Raw genomic sequence first — 25,971 nt, forward strand, 5'->3', positions numbered from 1 at the left:
TGTGGTGTGTGGCTCCCAGACCAAGGTGCTGTACCACCGTAGGCAGTGGGAGGGCCGGTCTGGGACCCTGGCATTGGAGGCTACAGCTGCTGACTCCTCCTCCACCAGAGCCTCCAACAACCGCTATTCATCCCTGATGACCTCCAGCTCCTGTTGCCTGGTCCTGGCTGCTAACTCCTGCCTGTTGGGCTGGGAAGGAGTAGCTATATCAAGAAAGAAAAACGACAATTGCAACCAATACTCTTAGCAAAACAGTAACACAAAATGATACACATAAAAGTATAGTGCCACAGCAGCACTGGCAGTACATACCATTTGTGGTATGCTCACTACCTTGGCCCCTAATATTTGGATGTGATTAGAGCTTTAGGCATTATGCACTATAGACTAGACAAGTGTTCTTCTTCTTCTCTCGCTTGTTTAGCTAAACTAATCTTGTAGGCAGGCATGCCAGCTCAGCCAGCTAGAGCCCTAGACAGACATACTTGTGTCGCAGACTTACATTACTTGACAACAGTCTGTAGGTGGGACAGCTGTACTACACAATTATCTTTCTATTATAGCCATATTCGGTTAAATCAATGGAAAATGTTCAGTTTCACTTTCACCCTGACTACTACAACAATGCAGATGATATGATTACTAATATGAATGATTTTAAACATCACAATGGCACGTGATGACGATAGGTACTACTAATTTTTGATTGTAATTTGTAACCATGGAACCGATAGGCCACCCATGGCTTACATGGTCGAAATCACATGGGTAAGGATCAGGGGTAGGAGTTGGCCTCGGAGTCGGAGGGAGGCGATTTATGATGTGTGGGTACATGCATACATATAAATATGTTGTATTTGCAAACTACTGTGAGTAAAGGGAATATTCTGAATTAAAAACCTCAAACCTTTAAATCAAAACCTTGAAAAACAACTGTCCTTGTTTATTCTTCCCTGGGAGATTTCCATTTATCATTGCATTGCTCTTCCATCAATATTTTTATTTTCACCCTTGGCTTTACTACTCTGGCACGGTTCAATTTTCTTTTACATCAACCCATCAAGCTTGTCTGACTCTTAGGCTTCTTCATAAAACTTTCTCTGCTGAGTGATAGAAGAGGCCGTTAGTTTCTCAATCCCCGCTTATGCAAAGTAAATGGTGTCTTCTTCAACTGTTTACAAAAACTTAGTCTCAACCGTACAGTGTACACCCTTGCAGCAAGTGTAAATTTGTGAATAAGTAAGGAATATGACTTATCACCACCCGCCACTGCTGCTGGCTAACCCCCCTGCAGCCGCCTTGTCAGCTCCCTCCTGGCTGCCGTCACCTTCACCGCTGGCACCCAGCACTGGTGGTCTGTACACCTAGAATTTTTATTTCACATTTTTTAGATACCATATACGTCTCCCCCTATTTATTTTTTCCACAAGCAAGATTGAAAATACAATACATACAACACTCACATCACTACAATTTGGGATCTAGAGTAGAGTAGACCGTATGCCCTATCAAAAATAAAAAAATATCAGGTTGGGCATTTGTTTCGTGTAAATTTTTGAAAAGTCTCTCAAGAAGAGGACAAACCAAAGCACTAGACTCAGTGTAAAGAGTTATGGGTGAATCTGAATTTTTAAAAAGAAAAAGAGTGGCTAACTGGGCGGACAATCGGACATGAGGTCTCTTGGTTAGAAAATATAATTGTGCCGCACTCCTCCTCATACATACTTCCAGTCAGAAGCTCTCCCTAGGTGAGGGGAACTGGGGCTGCGAGCTTTAGAGCAATTGTAGAATTAGATACGTGAATAGCGCAATTTTTAAAAAGTGAATCTGGAGCGTTTTTATTTATTTTTAAAACCGCCTGATTTTATGTGGGGGACACCAGAATAAGGGGAATTGTTAATGTAGGTACTCTGACACCTCTACACACCTTACTGTTGTTGTTCAGGCCAGCCGCTTCTCAGCCGAATCCCGGCGGCGGTGGGCGCCATCTTGAGTGTGGCAGGTGGGGACAGCGCTCACGTCGGGCCGTCCTTCCCGCCCTCTTTCTGTATTTAATCCAGCCTTCCGCAACGCTCGGTGCCGTCAGAAGCTCTCCCTAGGTGAGGGGAACTGGGGCTGCGAGCTTTAGAGCAATTGTAGAATTAGATACCTGAATAGCGCAATTTTTAAAAAGTGAATCTGGAGCGTTTTTATTTATTTTTAAAACCGCCTGATTTTATGTGGGGGACACCAGAATAAGGGGAATTGTTAATGTAGGTACTCTGACACCTCTACACACCTTACTGTTGTTCAGGCCAGCTGCTTCTCAGCCGAATCCCGGCGGCGGTGGGCGCCATCTTGAGTGTGGCAGGTGGGGACAGCGCTCACGTCGGGCCGTCCTTCCCGCCCTCTTTCTGTATTTAATCCAGCCTTCCGCAACGCTCGTTGCGTCAGAAGCTCTCCCTAGGTGAGGGGAACTGGGGCTGCGAGCTTTAGAGCAATTGTAGAATTAGATACCTGAATAGCGCAATTTTTAAAAAGTGAATCTGGAGCGTTTTTATTTATTTTTAAAACCGCCTGATTTTATGTGGGGGACAGCAGAATAAGGGGAATTGTTAATGTAGGCACTCTGACACCTCTACACACCTTACTGTTGTTGTTCAGGCCAGCCGCTTCTCAGCCGAATCCCGGCGGCGGTGGGCGCCATCTTGAGTGTGGCAGGTGGGGACAGCGCTCACGTCGGGCCGTCCTTCCCGCCCTCTTTCTGTATTTAATCCAGCCTTCCGCAACGCTCGGTGCCGTCAGAAGCTCTCCCTAGGTGAGGGGAACTGGGGCTGCGAGCTTTAGAGCAATTGTAGAATTAGATACCTGAATAGCGCAATTTTTAAAAAGTGAATCTGGAGCGTTTTTATTTATTTTTAAAACCGCCTGATTTTATGGTGGGGACACCAGAATAAGGGGAATTGTTAATGTAGGTACTCTGACACCTCTACACACCTTACTGTTGTTGTTCAGGCCAGCCGCTTCTCAGCCGAATCCCGGCGGCGGTGGGCGCCATCTTGAGTGTGGCAGGTGGGGACAGCGCTCACGTCGGGCCGTCCTTCCCGCCCTCTTTCTGTATTTAATCCAGCCTTCCGCAACGCTCGGTGCCGTCAGAAGCTCTCCCTAGGTGAGGGGAACTGGGGCTGCGAGCTTTAGAGCAATTGTAGAATTAGATACCTGAATAGCGCAATTTTTAAAAAGTGAATCTGGAGCGTTTTTATTTATTTTTAAAACCGCCTGATTTTATGTGGGGGACACCAGAATAAGGGGAATTGTTAATGTAGGTACTCTGACACCTCTACACACCTTACTGTTGTTGTTCAGGCCAGCCGCTTCTCAGCCGAATCCCGGCGGCGGTGGGCGCCATCTTGAGTGTGGCAGGTGGGGACAGCGCTCACGTCGGGCCGTCCTTCCCGCCCTCTTTCTGTATTTAATCCAGCCTTCCGCAACGCTCGGTGCCGTCAGAAGCTCTCCCTAGGTGAGGGGAACTGGGGCTGCGAGCTTTAGAGCAATTGTAGAATTAGATACCTGAATAGCGCAATTTTTAAAAAGTGAATCTGGAGCGTTTTTATTTATTTTTAAAACCGCCTGATTGTATGTAGGGGACACCAGAATAAGGGGAATTGTTAATGTAGGTACTCTGACACCTCTACACACCTTACTGTTGTTGTTCAGGCCAGCCGCTTCTCAGCCGAATCCCGGCGGCGGTGGGCGCCATCTTGAGTGTGGCAGGTGGGGACAGCGCTCACGTCGGGCCGTCCTTCCCACCCTCCTGCCTCCTATAAAATGTGCACGGCGGCCAGACGGCGCAGCGGGCTGGCGCAGCGGAGGCGCCGGACGCGCGCCGAAGCCGCGCCTAAGCCAAGCCCGTCTGTGCCCGTCCGTGCCAAGTCCGCGCCGAGAGCCGGCCATACTGCCCAAATCCACCCAATAATCAGGTACAATTCGAATGACCTACTTACAATACGACGGCCAACTGCTAGCCATAGTTGTAAGGATTTTTCTCCCATCTACCATCTTTGGGGCCCTTTTTCGTGTCGTCGATGTAGATGGTCCTCCCTGACGCCCACCAGCAATTTACCACGGCAACCCCCCCCAATTTCGCTAAAACCACCTTCCATCCACTTTGGACTTATTAATGCAAGATCTTTAGCATGCCATGCACAAGACATCCATGACCTTGTACTTTTTCATGACCTCGAGGCCCTGTTTATCACCGAGTCCTGGCTCCATGACTCATCTAACCCAGATCTGGCAATTGCCCTTCCCCCTGACTTTACCATCTACAGACGGGATAGACCAGCTGGCAGGGGAGGCGGGTTAGCTATCATAATTATAAAATCCCTGAGGTGCCACACATTTGACCTGGCCACCCTCAAGGACTGTGAGAGTATAGGTTTTGTAATCCACATTAACCCTTCTACTTCCTTTTCTGGAGGCCTTGTCTATCGCCCTCCTGGTAACGCTACGCCCTTCCTAGATTCCTTGGATGAAACCCTCGGATCCCTTCTGTCCCACTATCCCAACTTCACCCTTCTCGGTGACTTCAATCTCCATTTGGAATCCCGCGTAGACCCTCACACTCTCACTTTCCTACAATCCCTTGACATCTTTGGTCTCTCTCAATTAGTCATTCCCCCCACACACCAGGCCGGCCACACACTAGATGGCATTTGCTCAAATTCCATCACTCTTGCTGTATCCCCCCCTATCCCACAAATTTGGACTGATCATTGCTTCATACCCTTCTCAGTCCTGGTAAAACCCATAGCACAACCGATTACCAAGAACACCCCCCCAACCTACTCGACCAACTGAAAGAAAGTAGCGGATTCTATTAAACTCCACCCTCAACTCCCCACCCCCCCGCCCACTGCTGTCGGAGATGTATCACAAGACTCCATAAACTTTCACACCTGGATTAATCAAATTGTTCTGGCCAATTCTAATTCAACCCACCTAAAATCTACTCTTCACAAAAGAAAACCCAATGCCCCCTGGTATACCCAGACCCTTAGCGATAGTCACCATAAGTGTAGGGTTCTTGAAAGAGAGTGGAGGAAAACCTATGATCCTTCTTCCAGAGCCCGATACACCCAACAGAGGAAACAATACCTGTCTCTCATAAAAAACGCAAAAAAGGAGTTCTTTTCTGCAGCAATTGAATCAGCCAATCAGAAACAACAGACGATTTTCAACATTGTCAAGTCCTTCACCCATCCCAAGGCCCTCACAGTGGAAATCCCCCCATCCCAAACCCTCTGCGACCAAATCGCCGACTTCTTTGTTGAGAAAATTAATAATATTCGTCAGGATTTTCCCCCCGCTTCCGGCCCCCCACAAGCTGCCACCACCAATTTGCCCCTGCTTGGTAATTTTCCAACAGTAACCTTACTCCAAACCCAGAAGGCCATTATGTCTTGCCGATCAGGAGCCCCCTCAGACTCATGCCCCCCTGCTATCCTCCACCTTTTTATCGAGGCCGTCAACCCTCTCATCAATTCCATTGTTAACCAATCCCTCAGCTCAGGCACCGTCCCCGCAGATTGGAAGAAGGCCATCGTTAAGCCGCTTATGAAAAAAACAAAATAAATCCCCCACAGACCTTTCCAACATGCGCCCAATCTCCCTACTCCCGGTGCTAGGCAAAATCACTGAGCAAATAGTACATGTGGAGTTAAAAGCTTTTGTGGAAAATAACCACATCCTCCACCCACAACAATCTGGTTTCCGCCCCGGCCACTCCACCGAAACTGCCTTGATCGAGCTATCTGACACCATCAAGTTCTTGCAGGATGAGGGGAAACACGCGGTACTCATCCTGCTCGACTTGACTGCCGCGTTTGATACCATCTCCCATGACATCCTCATTTACAGAATGCGCGAGATCGGTGTGACAGGTACTGCACTAAAATGGATAACGTCATTCCTCTCCCAAAGGTCCCAAACCGTCTCACTTGGCCCCTTTCTCTCCGGTGAAAGAACCATTATATCAGGGGTGCCTCAGGGGTCCATCCTTAGTCCCCTCTTTTTTAATATCTACATGGCCCTGATTGAATCCCTTGGCCTCCTAGTAACATCTTATGCCGACGACACACAACTCGTCGTCACCTTGGATAAAAAAACACCGGATGCCGCTTTGAGATTCCAGAACTGCCTCTCCCAAGTATTTGCTTGGCTCAAAAACAACCATTTAAAGTGCAATAGCGCCAAAACCGAAATCATACCCTTAGGCAAAGACATCCGTTTTTCCCCAAAAGATTGGTGGCCTCAACATTCGGAAGCTCCTCCCAGTGCAGTCTCCTCGGCTCGCAATCTGGGCGTACAATTCGACTCTTCCCTCAGTTTTGACGATCATGCGCGCATCACGGCGGGATGCTGTTTTAACCTTATCAGACAACTTAAGCAATTCTTCGACTTTCTCCCTATCTCTGCCAGGAAATCAGTTGCCGTTGCCCTGATTCTATCTAGGCTAGACTATTGCAACGGTCTCCTGGCAGGCATAAAGAAATCGACCCTTAAGAAGCTACAGAGCGTACAGCACGCAGCGGCTAGGCTCGTCCTCAAACTCCCCCGAAGGTCCTCTGCCTCCGCAGCCCTTAACACCCTCCACTGGCTGCCCCTCCCCAAAAGAATCCTTTTTAAACTTCTTGTCACAGTGTTTAAAGCTACCAAGAACACAGGCCCCTCCTATCTCATTAAGCGCTTCCCACACTATATTCCTTCACGTTCCCTTAGGTCATCAGGAGCCAACCTGGTTGCCATACCCAGGTTTAAGCTCAAAACGAAGGGCGGGAAAACTTTCTCGCTCCTGGCAGCAAAGGCATGGAATAGCCTCCCCTCCTACCTCAGGCACGCCCCCTCAGAAAGCCTCTTCAGGAAACTCCTGAAGACATGGATATTTTCTCAGCTCGACTCATCAGTCCTCTCAGCCATCTGATTCTGTTTCACGCCCAGGAGGCTTCTTCTGTTCTGCTCAGCGCCAAGATGCTCCTTCCGGAGCGATAGACGCGCTTTATAAAAACTAATAAATATCAAATATCAAATGGTGCACAGTAATCAGTTGTTCACCATCAACTGATGCAAATAAAACTAGTAGTAGGCCTAGATGAGAGAAAGTAAAATACACAACTTTGTGGTGTCCAACGCAAGTGTGACCATCATTTACTGATTGAGCATGAGAAAGTAAAAAAAAGAATGCCTTCATCTCAACAAACATACGTAGAATACCTTACTTGCAATCTGCACAGAAGAGTAGTAGTACCACTAATACTAGTATTAGTAAGGACCAATGGGTTCTCTGAGTCTTACAGTAGCAGGCAGTCCACACCATATGTAAGGGGGGCGGGAAAGCTGACTGAAAAACAAGAAGAAAGCAAGCTACAGGCAGACTATAAGAGTCAGAGCAGAGGCAGTTTGATTTGATGTAAAAAAAGCAGACACAAGAAATATATAAATAACTAAGTCGGTAGGTAATGCAGGGATAACAAGAATTTCGAAACAGATAGATCGAATAGGATTTAGGAGAAAATAAAATTAGGAAACGGAAATAATAGTTTAAAAAAAAAATCAGTAAAAGTTAAGGAAATATATATTAATATTAACAACAGGAAGACTTACTGGGGCTAGTAGAGCCATCTGCAGAGGAGCGCTCTTCCTGCTGGGAAGCATCTCCAGCCCCCTCACCCATCTCGCAGGTCCCAGTCTTCTTCTTACCCCTGGATCCTGATCATGTAAGACATTATTAAAGAGACAAAAAATTATTGCTGTTAAATAAATATTAAATAATCACGCAAATAAGATTTCTTTACAGGAAATTGCAATTGCAATAACATTGACCTTACCTAAATCAGATCTACTAGTAGTAGACTAGTATTGCGGCCATGGACCGTCCTATCTTTATTATTCCACAGTTCCATTCCGATTCCTGAATCCTAAACCTACCTAGCCCGCTTATTCCAAAGACTTTGCAAGGAATTGCAAAAAAATTATATTTGCTTCTAATTTCTGAATTCTGATCTCATTCGCTAACATCGTTCTCAACCCCCTCTTATGGGCCAATTCACTAAGTCTGCTTTTAGTCTTTTTAAATGCATAGATGGACGCATGCATAATTACATACACCAAATTAGTTGGTTGCTCTTCACTCACTATATGCAGTACAAAAGGTTCTACTAAAAGGACTAAGGAGGGGTCAACGACTGAAGTCACACGAGAGGACGAGTCACGCAGGCCACTAAATTACCAACTAATACTACGTAACTAACTACTTGCCACTAACTTAATGACAGGACAAAGGAAATGCGTCTCTCTAGTCTGCATTACCTAACTTAAGTTCTGTTACTTATTCAGCACAGCAAGCGCAAAGTTGCAAGAACAAAATGCCAGATTTTCTCGCACAGGTACTTCGAGCGGTTTAATAGTTCCAACAGCCTCTGATTGTAATTGTTAATTCCGCAATTTCCGAGCACACTAGGATTCGTTTTTGGACTGGGTAGGTGTGACGAGTCGTATTTGAGAGTCATGACCCCTTCTTCTATTTTTCTTCTTTACTTGGAGAATATGCATAACGAATCGGAATTTCTCACTTGTATCACTGTAGACCTTCTGCATCCCCTTCAGAACGTAATAGGTCAGACCGAGTTTATGAATAATTGGGTTTTTGCAGTCATGCGCCTGAGATTACGTGCTCCATGGAGACGTTCTAGTCGTTTGACTAATGGGGTAGTGCGTAGTATTTAAGCACGCCTTACTTCCGGTCACGTGTCCGTAACCAGGAACACGGCGACCCGGGAACACACGAGGAGAGTTTTCCGAGAAAATAGTAAGTTGCTATTATCGATAAGTTGTGTCCGACCATTGTACGTTTATTGGACCTAATATATAGATACTTTTGGGGATACTGATACCTGCTTTATCCTAACAGATACCAGGACCACGTTCTGCACACACGCGATAGTGGGAGCCGTTTGGAATCCTCTCCCGGTTCTTTGCATCCTTTCTTGCCGAATCTAAGGTAATTTTAGGTGTATTATGTAGTGACTTAATTCTCCCTAGTGCATCCTCTTCTTAGTTGCTCAGCCAGAATGAATGTGATGTCTGTGTGGAATGTTGGAATGCCTGATGACAGTGTGATTAGAATGTGAGTGTGCTTGTTGGTATGTGAGGAATGACAGTTGAAGAGTGTAGGCTGAGCAACAACCATCTAGCTCCTGTTGGGACTTTTACAAATGACTTCTACTATAACGTCTAATGAACTTAACAAGACTTATAACTTGTATCTACTGAAGCAACAAATAAACCTCTACAAGGAAATACTTCCTGGCTACCTCTTGTCATCCTTGGAACCTACTTATAACATTTTGGCAACGCTTGGAAGAAACCCTGTGTGCTGTGGACTGAAGTTTACTGAAGGTGAGAAAACCTCCATCATTTAAATGAACTTTATTGATACAAGTAACCAATGAAAGATTATCAACTTTAAAGTAAAGGAAAAACAAGGAAAAGAACACCCTCAAAAGTCCCACCAGTGTCCTCCTCCACTATCTGGACAGCCTACCCAGGGCGCTTCACATTTCTTGTAACTGTGGAACTTTGTTTTTTAAAAAAAAGGAAAACCACAGCGCTGACATGTTTTTGAGTTTCTGCCTATGTACTTTGCTAAGCGCTACGATGTTCTCCAGCTTCAACTTGATCCACAAAGTCTCTAAAATTAATTACCAGCAATATCATTAATTGTTGCTTATCCATGGACTTGCCACCTATTGAAGCTATTTGTGAGATGACATCACTTATGCTCATTTAGTTGATTTATGGAGGCATAAGAACTCAGTCAGCGTAAGACTCCCACACTACCAGCTGCACATTTGTTTAAATTTTTTTTATAAGACCTTGAGTGGGTATGATTTAAGTTACAACAAGAAAGCTATCTCTTTGTCTTCGCTTATTTCACCCGAGGCAATTTAGACTAATTTGGGTAATTTGCGCTGAGTTTTCAGCGTCTTCAGTTGGTGAGTCTTTATTTTAATTTTAACCTCAAGCTTGTGTTATGCGTGGCATGTTAAACTGAACAGTGTACACGTTTGTGCTGGTGAACATCGGGACTTCCAGATACGTGTGGAGACTTTGACTTTGCTGTCCGTTGGTAGTTATGGCGAGGCCGCTCATCAAGTTGATGTTTGAATTGTTTACAAACATTTCTTTTGAGTTCTAATGCCCGTACCTGCTACCTGCCTCCGTCATAGATCCTTTGTGATCGAGGCATTTCTCCGACGTTCTGCATCTCTTTTGCTGCTGAAGGATGTTCTGCTGCGCTGCGTGCCCACAGCCACCCAGTGCAACGCAAGATGCGTGCCGCCATCTTAGATATAAAAACTTTTCCTTCATATTGCGATCTGCGAGAATTGTGGGAAAGTGTTTGCTGTTCTTTGTGTGGATCAATAAAGTTTTTCAAGGACAATGGATCCTACGAAGTCCTCTGGTATCTACCTGCTTTATGGTGTACATGGACTTGAAAATCTATGTTGCACTGATCCAACTTACAAGATCTACGGAGAAGTTTCTATGGAATTGGATCTACGGTGACAACTTTATTTGTTTTAGTTTATTGTGTTATAATGGTTGGCATGTTGAACTGTGTTTGCACTATTCTTTACTCATGTGGTAATGGGATGTTTTGCTTATTTAATGTGTATTTAGTGGAATTTTTAAGGCACTATGTTTCTTTCTTTTATGCAAGGGTAATTGTGTATGGGAGCTGGTCTTCTTACACTCTTTTGATTCTTCAGTGTGGGTGGTGCGCACATCTTTTCAATGTCTTTACACCATAATGTTCATTTTGTGGTGCCATAGTTACACTTGCAAAAAACACAGTTGATGGACAGAATGTAAAACAATTTCATACATTAACCCCAGTACAAGGATCTGGGCCTAAATCCATCGTTTTTTTGCACTCCACACCACCCTGGGTTAGACACTGGCCAAGTTAAGTTAAGTCAATTCTTGGACTTAAAGTAGAGGCCTCCATTCGATTCCCTATATATTTGGGTTTCAGATTGCATTAAATATAGGACACAGCTATGCTGCACAGTTTCCTTTTCATATTTTAAACGAAATACCTATGTATTCCTTGTATAATTCCTTGTATAAATCCTTGCTTGTTGTCTCTTATATTATGTTTTATGCTTATTTCTTTACCCGTTAAAAGAATAGGATTTTTTAATTTGTATACTAAATTGTACTCTTAATTTACAGAAATTTGAATTCTGTCTTGAGAAAGGCGCTGGTCGCCGAAATGCGTGTCGACACACAACCTACATTCCATTGTTAAAGAATTCACAAAGTCTTGTTTTATTTAATCCTTGATTGTAATTCATAATTTTAATTGATATGATTTTATAACTTTATAAATGTTTTTTCATTAAAAATTGTATTGTCTGTTTTTCAATTGATGCACTTGTTAATGCTTATGCTTTATGAATTATAAAATAGATTGTTCAATAAAAATAAGTTTTTATCTGGAAGCTGTTCAGTCCTAGTCTCTGTCCTACCACCATTGAGTGGGCAATCAATTGTTACCGCCTATGTTGTTTTCTCCATTGTGCACTATTCTTTACTCATGTGGTAATGGGATGTTTTGCTTATTTAATGTGTATTTAGTGGAATTTTTAAGGCACTATGGGGTATATTATCAAGGGGTTTATCTCCGCTTTTTTGGCTTTAAAAGCCAAGAAAGCGGAGATAAAATTATCTCCCTATTACCAAGCTGTCGCTAACACCAGTTAGTGACAGCTAATAGGAGATAGCGACCATCTTGGGCCCCGCTTTGCATGTCAGTGATATTTTTCACTAATGACATGCAAAGTGGGCGTGCCAAGATGTTAGCGACTGGAAACAGTCGCTAACATCGCTATCTCCTATTACCAACTTTTGGAGATATTCGCGCTAAGCGCGAATATCTCCAAAAGCTAACAACTGCCCTGAGCAGTTCTTCACCATGTTATCCAATGGGAGGTGGATAACATGGCTAAGAGCATTTGCTCGATAATGCATGAATATCGCTGACTTTTCAGCGATATTCATGCATTGCGGCCGTTTTTTATCGCATTTGCGATAAACCTTGCTAATAGCAAGGTTTATCTGCGATAAAAATCGCCGATGTGCGGCGATAATTTTTGTCTCTAAACAAGTTAGAGACAAAAATTATCGCTAGTTGTTGGTAATATACCCCTATGTTTCTTTCTTTTATGTAAGGATAATTGTGTATGGGAGCTGGATCTTCTTACACTCTTTTGATTCTTCAGTGTGGGTGGTGGGCACATCTTTTCACTGTCTTTACCCCATAATGTTCATTTTGTGGTGCCATAGTTACACTTGCAAAAAACACAGTTGATGGACAGAATGTAAAACAATGTCATACATTCACCCCAGTACAAGGATCTGGGCCTAAATCCATCGTTTTTTTGCACTCCACACCACCCTGGGTTAGACACTGGCTATATGCAAATCAGCTCTGACCCTGTGCCTCATGGGAACAGTCCAGTCTGAACTACCAAGCCATGTCTTTCCCAGACCGGAATCAAGCATCCAAGGACCGGTTTCTGGCTATCAGCCTGGATAGCTTGACTCCAGTGATGTGGAGAGCCTGGGACTCACGTCTGAGCATACCCAGCCCACTCGAGGTGAAAATTGCAAAAAACACAGTTGATGGACAGAATGTAGAACAATGTCATACATTCACCCCAGTACAAGGATCTGGGCCTAAATCCATCGTTTTTTGCACTCCACACCACCCTGGGTTACACACTGGCTATATGCATATCAGCTCTGACCCTGTGCCTCATGGGAACAGTCCAGTCCGAACTACCAAGCCATGTCTTTCCCAGACCGGAATCAAGCATCCAAGGACCGGTTTCTGGCTATCAGCCTTCATCAGCCTGGATAGCTTGACTCCAGTGGTGTGGAGAGCCTGGGACTCACGTCTGAGCATACCCAGCCCACTCGGGGTGAAAATTGCAAAAAACACAGTTGATGGACAGAATGTAGAACAATGTCATACATTCACCCCAGTACAAGGGTCTGGGCCTAAATCCATCGTTTTTTTGCACTCCACACCACCCTGGGTTAGACACTGGCTATATGCAAATCAGCTCAGACCCTGTGCCTCATGGGAAAAGTCCAGTCCGAACTACCATGCGCAGTGTTTTTTTTTTTTTTTTACATTTTGTTATGTTTGCGCAATGGCATGTCTCTGTGTATTTATTGATTTGCATGCATTTTTCTGGAGTATACCTTCGGGTTTGAGGTGTATATTATTTTATTATGGCAAGTTGGACAGTGACAGTTGTGTGGAATTTACACTTCATGGGTTTCCTGGGTGTCCTCATCTTTCCATGTCCTATACTTTGCCTTGGCACTTGTTCTTCTGAGGTGCGTTGTGGGGGGTTTACCCACTTCTTGGTTGGCATTGCGCCTTGAGTGTTGCATTATTGTTGTTTTGTGCCTTAGTTGTACTATGGGCTTTGTATCCATTTGTGGATATATATTCTACTTGACAATCTATATTGTGTTTGAGGAGTGTGGCATAGATTGAGTGTTTGGATATTTTTCTTTTCCTAGTGTGTCCTCCACTCTCTGAAATCCACACCATACCTCTATGGTGCGATGTGTAGAGACATGGTTGGGTGTGGTACTTTTAGTATCTATTTTACTCAGCCTCCGGCTACACTTATGACCTGCACCTTTTACTCTTTTTCCATTCTGTCTTGATTCTGATTCTTTCCTTTATTCATCACTAGTACAAGATGCTTGAATATTTAAATTGTGCACCTTTTCTATTGTTTTCCCTAGGAAGGGGGAAGTGCAGTCTTGCATCCTGAGCTTTAATCTGTGCTAATTCCTCCTTTGTATTTTTCATACTTTTTAGATGAATTATGCACAATGTTTCTTGAACATTCATTCTCTTGTTTCTTGCTGCATTGTTGTAATTCTTATTGTTTGTTGTTCCCAAGGGAAGAGGATATGTAGTGACTTACTTCTCCCTAGTGCATCCTCTTCTTAGTTGCTCAGCCAGAATGAATGTGATGTCTGCGTGGAATGTTGGAATACCTGATGACAGTGTGATTAGAATGTGAGTGTGCTTGTTGGTATGTGAGGAATGACAGTTGAAGAGTGTAGGCTGAGCAACAAGCATCTAGCTCCTGGTGGGACTTCTACAAATGACTTCTACTATAACGTCTAATGAACTTAACAAGACTTATAACTTGTATCTACTGAAGCAACCAATAAACCTCTACAAGGAAATACTTCCTGGCTACCTCTTGTCATCCTTGGAACCTACTTATAACATATTATTTGTCCGATTTTCGCACCGTCTATCGCCTTTGGGGATGTTTTTTAAGGGAGCGTCCCAGACTAGACTGTTGTTTTAGTCACAAAAAATACAGGACTAAAGTTAGTCTTTTACCCTTTTTCTCCCTTAGCCCTTTCTTACCACTGATAAACGCCCGGACGCAAGACAATATACGTGAATTCCATATTGGAGCCTACCACACCTTGAGGGAACATTCCTTGATACACGGTATGTGATATTTTATCACAATGACTCATTAGTGGCAGCCCTGACTCGACATTCTTCGGAGGGCCACTACTAATCAGGCGTTGATCTATGTTATGTCACTTTTGTTTCCAACTAGAATACGGATTTAAACATATCTTTTTCGACATAGTCACAGGCCCTGCCGGGTCGGAAGTATCACCGGTAGAGCGGTGAGCAGATTGTTTTTACTACTTTTTTCACTTTTGGTCTCTGTTTTTATACAAATGTAGAGCTTTTACAGTCCTATATGGACCTTGTTACATAAATAGTTGACAATTTTCCCCTCGCCTTTTTGTTTCTCTTTATTTTCTCCCTTCCCTGTTCTTACAGACTTAATAGCAAGTTGACCGCCAGCACAGGTATAAGTGGAATGGTTACAGTTTTTCTTGTAAGATAGGAGTGGCCTCAACTTGGGTTATAAGGTTCTTAGAGATGTGTGCCTGACCTGTTCCGTCACACTTTAGTGCCTTATTCTGTCACTATCTTCCTGGGATGGTGAACCACTTTTTCTCCTAGATCAAATAAACACATATTCCTTTTGATAATGTCTTCACCTTTGAAACCACTCCCCAGTTTAGCTAACAATAACTTCAATTTAAATGATACTGGGGCCTGGTGTCTTGTGCGTTACACCATGTAACCGGATTCCGAATGTTTTTTTAGGCTTGATTGTCTCATGGAGCAACTCAATGTATCAACAATGTATTCCATGTATGTATTTTTGTATTTTTTCCCATCCCTGAGGAGTCACAGTGACACTGTTCCCACGCGACAAAACACGTGTCGGCTGGTTGTTGGAACTATTAAACCGCTCAAAGTACCTGTGCGAGAAAATCTGGCATTTTGTTCTGCAGTCTTTGGCTTCTACGTGAATTGTGTGACATTACTGTACACTACTGTGAATTGATCCAATTTTTTATGTGTGCATAGGCAACACTGTTTAGTATTGTTTTGTGTGTTAGTTTCTCTAACATACTGTTGAGTGGTTAGGGGGTCTTCTCCGCTCACCTCTTTGCACCATACCTACTTTGTCTAAAGTCTACATTTTTTAGCGTCCACATCTGGAATAGCACCTGGATATAATCTGAATTACTAAAAACCCTTCTCCTGTTTGCGCAAAGTTGCAAGAAGCTACGATTAGGTAGCGCCAAGCACCTGTCTAGAATAACAACCACATAATATAAGATTTTTGAACAGAATTTACCTGCATGTGAGCAGCATCATTCTTGCTATTTGGGAAAATATTATATTCGCAATAACATAGAACACAATAATAATTATAATTAGCTAGTACTCACCAAGCCTGCAACCTCAACACCTAGCAGGTCAATCAATCAATCAATCATTACATTTGTAGAGCGCGCTACTCACCCGTGAGGGTCTCAAGGTGCTAGGGGGAGGGGGGAGGTCTTGAGAAGTCTCCTGAAGGTCAGGAGGTTCTGGGTTTGACACAGGTGGATTGGGAGGGTGTTTCATGTCTAGGCAGCTAGGTGGGAGAATGATCTGCTGCCAGTGGTCATTCGGCGGATGCGTGGGACGGTAGCAAGGGAGCGGTCAGCGGAACAGAGCTGGCAGTTCGGGGTATAGAGGTGAGTCCTTTGTTGAGGTATGCTGGTCCGTCGTTCTGTAGCGCTTTGTGAGCGTGGGTGAGGTGCTTGAAGGTGATCCTCTTGTTCACTGGGAGCCAGTGCAGGTCTCTCAGGTAGGCAGTGATGTGGCTGTTGTGCGGAATTCTGAGGATGAGTTGTGCGGAGGCGTTTTGTATTTGCTGGAGTCGTTTTTGGAGTTTGGCCGTGGTTCCCGCATAGAGGGTGTTGCCGTAGTCCAGCCTGCTGGTGATGAGGGCTTGGGTGATCATTCTTCTGGTTTCGGTGGGGATACAGAGGGTGTTGAAGCAGGAGGAGGAGACAGCATTGACTTGCTGGGTAATGGAGAGCGTTGAGTCCAGGATGAACCCCAGGTTGCGTGCGTGGTCGGTGGATGTCGGTGCAGCTCCTAGCTTGGCCGGCCACCTGGAGTCATCACACACAGGTGCCAGACGCCGCAGGGCTAGGAAACCCAGTCCTCGTTTGCAGGGTGAGGGGCATGGTGTGTTTGCAGGTCTGGAGGTGAACATGTTAAAGGTCCAGCTCCTGAAAGGGAAAGCAATCCAATCAGTTCAGCAGCAGATGAGACACATGACAGCAAACATGCAGAATATAGAGAAGGGCATCTGCTCAATTAACACAACACTGGGTGAGGGCATGAGGGACATGGCTGAGGGCATGAGGCATATGTCCCAGACAGTGAGGCTGCTGCGCAGCAAGCTTGATGAGGACAGGATGGCACGGCGCAGGGAGAGGCAGAAAATGGAGAAGTATACCAAGGGGGTGAACCGCCTCTCCACTGCCACTTTCTGCTCTGCAGGCGCTCCGTGGCCATGCAGTAAGGGATGGCACACTGCAGCCGGGATGTGTCAAGGGGGCTTGTGACAGTGACCACTGCACTAGAAGTGCTCCTAAATAATCAGGCTGCCAATACTGGTGCAGGTGATAAGGGGGACAGTGAGGAGACAACAAGTCACAACTTTGATTGGTAAGCTGCAGCGCATTCAGAACATGGCCCTCTCTTGGCTGCTTTCGGCTTCCTCTTCCTTGGTGCTAAAACATCTCCACTGGCTGCCTGTCCACCAGTGTATCGGCTTCAAAGCATCTTGCATAGTCGTCAGGGCCCTCCATGGGCAGGGGCCTGTTCGGTTGCAGGAACTTTTTTCATGGTACAAGACAGCCAGACCTTTGCGATCCTCATCAGCATGTCTGGTGGTGGTGCTCAGAATTCAAAGGTTACGGATGGGCGGCCGTTCCTTTGGATACACTGCAGCCAAATTTTGGAACTCCCTTCCCTTGGCCTTAAAGAGTGCTGTTGAACTCACCTCTTTTAAGAAAGGATTGAAATCCTATCTCTTTCCTAGGGCAGTGTAATTTCGCTTTCGTCTGTCAGGCCAGGAAGAGTCAAAGCGCCAGGATACCCTCTGGGTAGCAGTCGCGCTATAAAAGTATGGTTACAATTACAATTACAGTGTAACGCCCCCTGTAACTGAGTCCAGGAGGAGCAGCAGACGTCAAGGTGCTGGCACTAGATTGATTGCCAGTGACGACAGTCTGCAAAGGGAATGCAGCAGTGTTTTTGCCTGGCCGCAGGAGGTAATGCAAGCCACACTTAGTCTAGCTAACTGGGTGACTTAACCCATGATATCTTTGTAGGGTGTTTACAAATATGACTGCCATGCGGTGGTGTAGTGCCAATATATTAAAGTATGTCATTCAAATACAACAACTGTCTGTGTCTCCTTACTTACTCAAAAATAGTTGCATGTGATCTCAGCCCGTCTTTGTCTCCCATCTGGTGCTGGTGCCACACCTGCTGCGTTGAGCTCTGGCTGTGCAAATTCATCATCATCGTCCTCGGAGTCAGTTAATTCAACCACTGTACATTTCTTAGTGGCAAGGTTATGCAGCATAGCACAAGTTACGATGATCTTGCAGTAGATGATGGGTAGGTACTGACGTGCGCCTCCGCTTTTGTGGAGGCAACGGAACCTGCTTTTTAATAGTCCAAACGTGTGCTCTACAACGTTGCGTGTTGATTTGTGCTCAACATTGTATTGTCTCTCACTTGGGGTTGATGGGTTTAGGTAAGGAGTGAGGATGAATGATCGCACAGCATATCACCTAGGTGGGGAAGACAGTGCCATTAATAACAGTCACCAACACATTCATCTGCAGTATACAACAGGGTGTGTCGCAGTGATTTACCTAGCAGGTATCCTTCTCCAAATTCTCCCGCAGCCAGGAGTGTGTAGATCCCACTGTTCTGGAAAATATAGGAGTCTTGGGTGCTCCCTGGAAACTTGGCCTCAATGTCGGTGATTAAGTTGGCTGCATTGCAGATTACCTGCACATTAATGGAGTGGGGGGTTTCTGTTTCGGTAGTTGTACTTAGTGACTGCAGATGGGCAGATTGGAATGTGTGTCCCATCAATGCACCCTATAACATGTAGGAACTGTGCCTTTTGGTAAAAGTCTTTCTTGGTTTTCTGCAGTTTCACCTGTGTAGTTGGGAAGCTTATGTAGTGATGCATTCTCTGCATCATGGCATCCAGGAACTTGTTAAAGAAACAGGACAGGCAACTTTGTGACACACCACCTACCGCAGCTATCACCCCCTGGTAACTGCCAGATGCAAGTAGGTGTAGGCTACAGAGCACCAGCACATGTGTGCCCTTGGTGTTGGATGCTCCAGGAGTGGGTGCAGGTCCCTTATCAGGTCCAGGATGATTTGGGGGTATAGCCTGTACCTTTCATGGATCTCTGCCTCAGTCAGTTGGAAGAGTGCGATGCGCAGTCTGTAAACGCGCTCCTCCCGTCTCCAGATCCTCACTCCTGCTGCCTGTAGCCATAGCCGCCTTGCAACAACATAGAGGGCCGCCATAGTGATCACACTGCTGCATATTGGGGCTGTTTAAATACAGTGCACCTAATTACCACCTGCTTTGAGTCGGTGGTAATTACCGCCTCTTAAATACCGAATGTGTGGAAATTCGATATTACCAAATTTTTCTACATCTCTTTTCTCATTTTTACCATTTCTTATTTACCGATTCGGTATTTGGGGGTTCGGTAACTCCGAATCGGTAAATTAGGAATCAGTAATAAGGAATCGGTATTTACCGATTCCTTATAACCGCTCCTTTCCTACATTGGGGATTGATAAATACCAGTCGGTAATGCTGAAATCTACTGATTTTTGGTATTACCGACCGGTATTTAGCTACCTACATCTGGTCCTAAGTGAGGAGAAGAAGAAAGGAAGCAAAAAAAAATAAAAAATAAAGTAATAGTAAAACACTACAAAAACAAAATAAAAGAACACAAAAAGTAGAAAAACGCAAAATATACACTTATGAAGAGAGCGGGATCCATAATAAATAAAAAAGTTTTAGGAACAAAGGATTGCAAAGATTAAGGGAGGATTAAAAAAAACAAGCCCAGAACCATAACAGACAAGAAAAACATGATGGCTGGCCCATGTGTGACCGCGAGGTGAAGTTTGGGTGATATTTACCCCCCAAACACCCAATCCGCATTGTCGAACGTCTCACGAACTTGCAGAGCAAGCAACTCTGCACGCTTGCGGAACTCCCCGTAGCCATACAGAGTTTTGTGTAGCGCTGCTATGTGAACTCCGCCCATGCTTACTTACTACCCCTAACTACTAAAATTCCTCTGTGTCTCCGTTGTCTCTTACACCCCCTATGATCTGCTTGTCGTATTATTGTATTTTAACTAGATATGCCAGTGTGATTGTTAGAAAATCTGAAGTTCGGGCGCTCCCAATCTTTCTCGCCAAGAAACGTGCCCCGCAGGTTACATTGAAAGCTGTATCTATAAATGAGATAGATCCATGACGGTTGTGCATTTCATTTTGAAATATGTACTTTCTACAGATCTTGGTGTAAATTAATAGGAACAAAAGAGATTTGACTTGCGGCAAACCACAGACGTATTAGTTAGGACAAAGATGATATTGCAGACCTCTCCCTTTCACATGAATACCTTATCTCTTGACACTCGATCCCCATACCAGTGAACCCAATTTTCCCAAACAAAACCCTGGAAAGGACTGGAAAAACTGGAGACCAGAATCAGGTCACAAGAATTTGTCTGGCCCAGGGGTTCAGATCATCACTTGCAGATGCCCATTTCGAACTCAGAAGTTGTCCCAGATTACACCACCTATGCCAGTCCCCAGCCGAATTTCCACTTCATGTTGCCCAGATGCCAGTCCTACCCTGGGCTGAATGAACTGGCTGGGGAATGGTTAGATAGGGTGGGATCTCAGGGGTCCGACACGTATTGTGATTAATATCCAAGAATGGCACTCTCACTGGTGAGGGGTGACTGCACCACAAAGTCAATCTGAAGGTCAACAAAGATCAGCTTCATTAAATGAGAACAACATTTTTTGCATAGACCGGGAGCTGTATGCATGTTGTAGCATTGAATTCTGTATGTTAAAACAAGGTTTTCTCTGCGTGTTGAAATGTGGTGCACAACAGAATAAACAAAGTTGATTTCTCCATTATAGTAAGATGACGGGAAGTTTCTTTGGGGCCAAATGCCTGAGCTTATGGAGTGTCTTTTTATTCTATATGTTAAGGTTTTTGAAAATCAGGCTTATTTGTAAGGTGTACATGTACAAAATGAGAAAACATTTTGTGCCACAATCTTTTACTGTTTACAAATTCCCCTCTACCCGGCAGGTGCAGTGGCACCAGGACAGACAAGTGAGAGACTCAGCGGCCATCTAGGGAAACCTACTAAACCCACACATTTCTGAAAACTAGACACCCTGAGGCATGGCTTGCGTGGATCACCCAACGTTTTCCTACCCAGAATCCCCTGTCAACCTCAAATTTAGCTGAAAGAGTCCCTTTTTCCACATATTTTTGCGTGGGATCACCGTGCCAGCACAAATGTCCTACCATCCAGCGTTCCCTTGTTATATTCCATATAGGTACCCTATATGGGCGCAGGTAACACTGCAACCTTTCACCTATATCCTTCCCTATATTACATACATAACGGTTCATAGGGACTGACCTTTTACATTGATACAACACTGCATTCAGAACCCGGGATTTTCCCTGGCTCAAAACTCATACATTATGCATGAGGCTTCTTGGAAGAATAGCGATGAACATCTCCTGTATAATATCTATGTTAAAGTTCAGGCCTGACATCATCCTTTAGGCTGACACAGTAATACAGCAAGGTAGGACCTCTGGGAGACCTGTGGGTATATATACATCATGTCTTGTTTAGACAGACAAAGGAGACTGTGACTTCCTGGCCGACACACTGACCAGAAATGCTGAGGTTCCTGCATGAAGGCACTCCAGCTCACAGTGGTCTAACATCCCTCACGGGTGTCCAACTCGAGACCAGGACGGGGTCCCGTATCCTCTTCTTTTTCAGCATAACACCTACACCGATGCGAGGTACATTCAGGTACATCTAGTTAGGGAGGCATCGTTGCAGTACGCACTTTCTTATCATGTGTTTCATGTACTTGTATATATTCATGATTACTGCAAAATGGTAGAACCATACCATCCTTTACTTTCAATATACTGCTAATCATATATCTCTGCTACTGTCTAATGGTTGTTACAGGTCATAAGAATTTGTCTGGCCCAGGGGTTCAGATCATCACTTGCAGATGCCCACTTTCGAACTCAGAGGTTGTCCCACATTTACACCACCTATGCCAGTCCCCAGCCGAATTTCCACTTCATGTTGCCCAGATGCCAGTCCTACCCTGGGCTGAATGAACTGACTGGGGAATGGTTAGATAGGGTGGGACCCCAACGGTCCGACAAGTATTGTGATTAGTATCCAAGAATGGCACTCTCACTGGTGTCAACAATCTGGAGGTCAACAAAGATCAGCTTCATTAAATGAGAACAACATTTTTTGCGTAGACTGGGAGCTGTATGCATGTTGTAGCATTGAATTCTGTATGATAAAACAAGGTTGAAATGTGGTGCACAACAGAATAAACAAAGTTGATTTCTCCATTATAGTAAGATGACAGGAAGTTTCTTTGGGGCCAAATGCCTGAGCTTATGAAGTGTCTTTTTATTCTACATGTTAAGGTTTTTGAAAATCAGGCTTATTTGTAAGGTATACATGTACAAAATGAGAAAACATTTTGTGCCACAATATGGGCGCAGGTAACACTGCAACCTTTCACCAATATCCTTCCATACATTACATACATAACGGTTCATAGGGACTGACCTTTTACATTGATACAACACTGCATTCAGAATGCGGGTTTTTCCCTGGCTCAAAACTCATACATTATGCATGAGGCTTCTTGGAAGAACAGCGATGAACATCTCCTGTATAATATCTATGTTAAAGTTCAAGCCCGACGTCATCCTTTAGGCTGACACAGTAATACAGCAAGGTAGGACCCCTGGGGAGACCTGTAGGTATATACACATCATGTCTTGTTTAGAAAGACAGAGGAGACCGTGACTTCCTGGCCGACACACTGACCAGAAACGCTGAGGTTCCTGCATGTAGGCACTCCAGCTCACAGTGGTCTAAGATCCCTCGCGGGTGTCCAACTCGAGACCAGGACGGGGTCCCGTATCCTCTTCCTTTTCAGCATAACACCTACACTGATGCTAGGTACATTTAGGTACATCTAGTTAGGGAGGCATCGTTGGAGTACGCACTTTCTTATCATGTGTTTTATGTACTTGTATATATTCATGATTACTGCAAAATGTTAGGACCATACCATCCTTTACTTTCAATATACTACTAATCATATATCTCTGCTACTGTCTAATGGTTGTTACAGAAAATCTATTCTACACTAGATTAACAACTGTTCAATAAATCCTTATTAAAATGCCCAGACTGTTTATTAAGTGTATCTCTGCGACAAACTAAGTGAGCACGAGTGACTGAGTGAAAAGTAGTATATTGTTTCCACGGTCCTGGGGGATCAGGGTTGTCATGTTCGGAGGTTGCCAGAAACTATTCTCTCCCCGATAAGAGGAGATTCTACTGGCACTGTGAGCTAACTAAAACAAACAGGTTAACATATCCGGTGGGGGTGCTAGGAACCAGTCTGCCACCAAACCCACAGTTTATGTTATCCGAATGCGCAGGATCTGTATAGGATATATAGGAACTACATGACTGGTCTCCAAAGTTTCCCCAACTGGTCGCCGAGCCCAGGGCCAAAAACCCAGATGACCCCCTCTTGTAAAACCAGGTAGTTTTGTGATAGGTAATTTTGATGTCTCTGTAATAGGTTTTGGGCCCTTGCCTGTCGCGGGTACTTGGCCCACCCACACAAGTGAGGTACCATTTTTATTGGAAGATTTGGGAGAACACTGGGTGGTGGGAAATTTATGTCAACCCAGTTATTCCAAAACTTTCCCACACGTAAATATGAGACAAATTTGATTTGTTTGCTGCTAAATTTGAGGTTTGCAGAGGATTCTGGGTGGGAAAATGTTTGGGATCCATGCAAGCCATACCTCCCTGGACGAGGTAATTTTGATGTCTCCACAATATGTTTTGGGCCCTTGCCTAGCATGTGTACTTGGCCCATCGACTCAAGTGAGGTACCATTTTTATTGGGAGACCTGGGGGAACGCTGGGTGGTAAGAAAACTGTGTCAGCCTGGTGAGCCCATGACATTCTCACACAGAAATATATGGAAAATGTGATTTCTCTCAGCTAAATTTTCGCTTGCATGGGATTCTTGGTAGGAAAACATTGGTACGGTGAGGCAAACCATACCTCCCTGGACTCGCCCGTCTATCTAATTTTTAAAAATGTATGGGTTTGGTAGGTTTCCCTAGATGGCCACCGAGCCCACGGCCAAAAACCCAGGCGACTCCCCTTCCAAAACCAGGTAGTTTTGTGATAGGTAATTTTGATGTCTCTGTAATAGGTTTTGGGGCCTTGCCTGTCACGGGTATTTGGCCCACCCACACCGTTGGACAAATAAAAGCTCTTTTGGCAGCCGTTAAGATCTTGCCTAAACAATGAAAGTGAATATGGCCGTGACTCTTATGCAAGTCAGAGAACAGACTACATAACTTCCTCTTATGAAGTTGAAAGCACCACTAGCAGGTTTGGGCCTAATGAGTCATTCGACTCCAGGTCTTCTCTGGGTAGGTCAGATCTGTACGGATCTAGCCACGGTTACAATAAACCCAAACACAGCATCTTCGGAGATAGTTTTGATGATCGATATGAAAGCTCCTACCGGAATAGAGTTGACTCTTTCGGAGGTAGAACCCAGGGCGGGTCTCGCTGGGAAGCACCATACACTCGTACAAATTTGAGGACTGGGTTTATGGATGACAGAGGAAGAGACAGTTACTCTTCCTACATCAGTTTTGCTTCACCCCACATGAAGCCTGCATCTGCAGGCTCTCGTGGGAGAGGAATGCCTTCTTACCCTGAAGGTGCGTTTGGAAGCAGTAGCTATGAGACTTTTGGAGGATCGTCAACAGGCCGAGGTCGTGGCTGTGGAGATTATGGAGGTATGCAGAGACCTGGAATTGTTGTCGACTACCAGAACAAGTCTGGTTTTGGTGGGCCTTCTGGAAGGGGAATGAAAAGAAAGATGATGCAACCGCTTAATAAACCCGTTAGAGGGGCATTTATCGACAAAAAACCTAAACTGACAACCCCTGGACCAAATGGCAACGCGGCCGAAAAAGAGGAGAAAAATTACGAGGAAGAAGAGAAATGCAGAATTGAAGCCAGGAGAGAGAAGCAAAGACGGAGAAGGGAGAAAAACAGTGTACAATATGGCTATGGATACAGGAGTGCGTTTAGTTGTTCCTTTTGCAAATCTCGGACATTTGAAGAAAAGAACATTGAAGCTCACCTGGAAAGTACTGCTCACCAGGAAACCTTGGATCATATACAGAAGAAAACCAAATTCGACAAAGTTGTGATGTTCTTTTTGCATGAATGCATGGTCAATAAGTTTAAGAAGGCCTCTCTACGTAAAGCCCAGACTAACCAGACTGAGGCCACAAAAACAGTAGAAAAAGAAATACTGGAAGGTGTTTCTGCTGATGGTCACATGATGAAATTGGAGACTGTACATTGCAGTGCTTGCAGTGTCTATGTTACTGCTTTACATAGTTTTGTGCAGCAACATATAAAATCATCTGATCACGCAAAAAGCAAGATGGCTTACAAGGAACAAATAAAAAGGGAGACTTTACTCACTGCTACAAGTATCCTAAACAATCCAATAGTCAAGCCCTGGTACAAACAGAATGCAAAGATGGCCAACTCAGTGAGACTCTCTGCAATGCTCCTTCCTCCCCTGGTCTGTAATCATTGATCATCGTTGGGACCTCAACCAGCCTTCACCCATCCCTGTTTCCCTGTTTGCACCCACCCACCAGGACCTTTACTCTGCGAACTTCCCTCAACAGCTGATACCTAGCCATTTTGACTGATGCCCAGTGGAGCTACCTAGCGAGCTAAAGGGGAGATGGACTTTGCATTCCCTCCTTGACCATCACCTACCCATCCGGACTTTGGGCAAACTCTCCCGCATCTCTCCTGACCTTATCTCCTCCCTCCCCCTTCCCCTACTCCCCAACCTCCATCCCTCTCCGCTCTACTCTTTCCAGCTCCTTGCCCTTAGTCCCCACCCTATTTTCCAGTGAACGTTTTCCCTCGCCACTTGAGACTTAGCTATTTTGTCTGATGCCTGATGGAGTTACCTGGTTTATCTAAAGGGGAGATGGGCCG

At 44.7% G+C, this 25,971-nt stretch overlaps 1 pseudogene; it reads left to right on the plus strand.

Moving 5' to 3' along the window:
* The window catches only part of LOC144767353 (DBIRD complex subunit ZNF326 pseudogene), a 98,387-nt pseudogene extending 72,832 nt beyond the window's left edge, over positions 1-25,555 (plus strand).
* Positions 25,556-25,971: the final 416 nt, after the last annotated feature.

This window comes from Lissotriton helveticus, chromosome 7, assembly GCF_964261635.1.
Source record: "Lissotriton helveticus chromosome 7, aLisHel1.1, whole genome shotgun sequence".
Taxonomy (NCBI): Eukaryota; Metazoa; Chordata; class Amphibia; order Caudata; family Salamandridae; genus Lissotriton; species Lissotriton helveticus.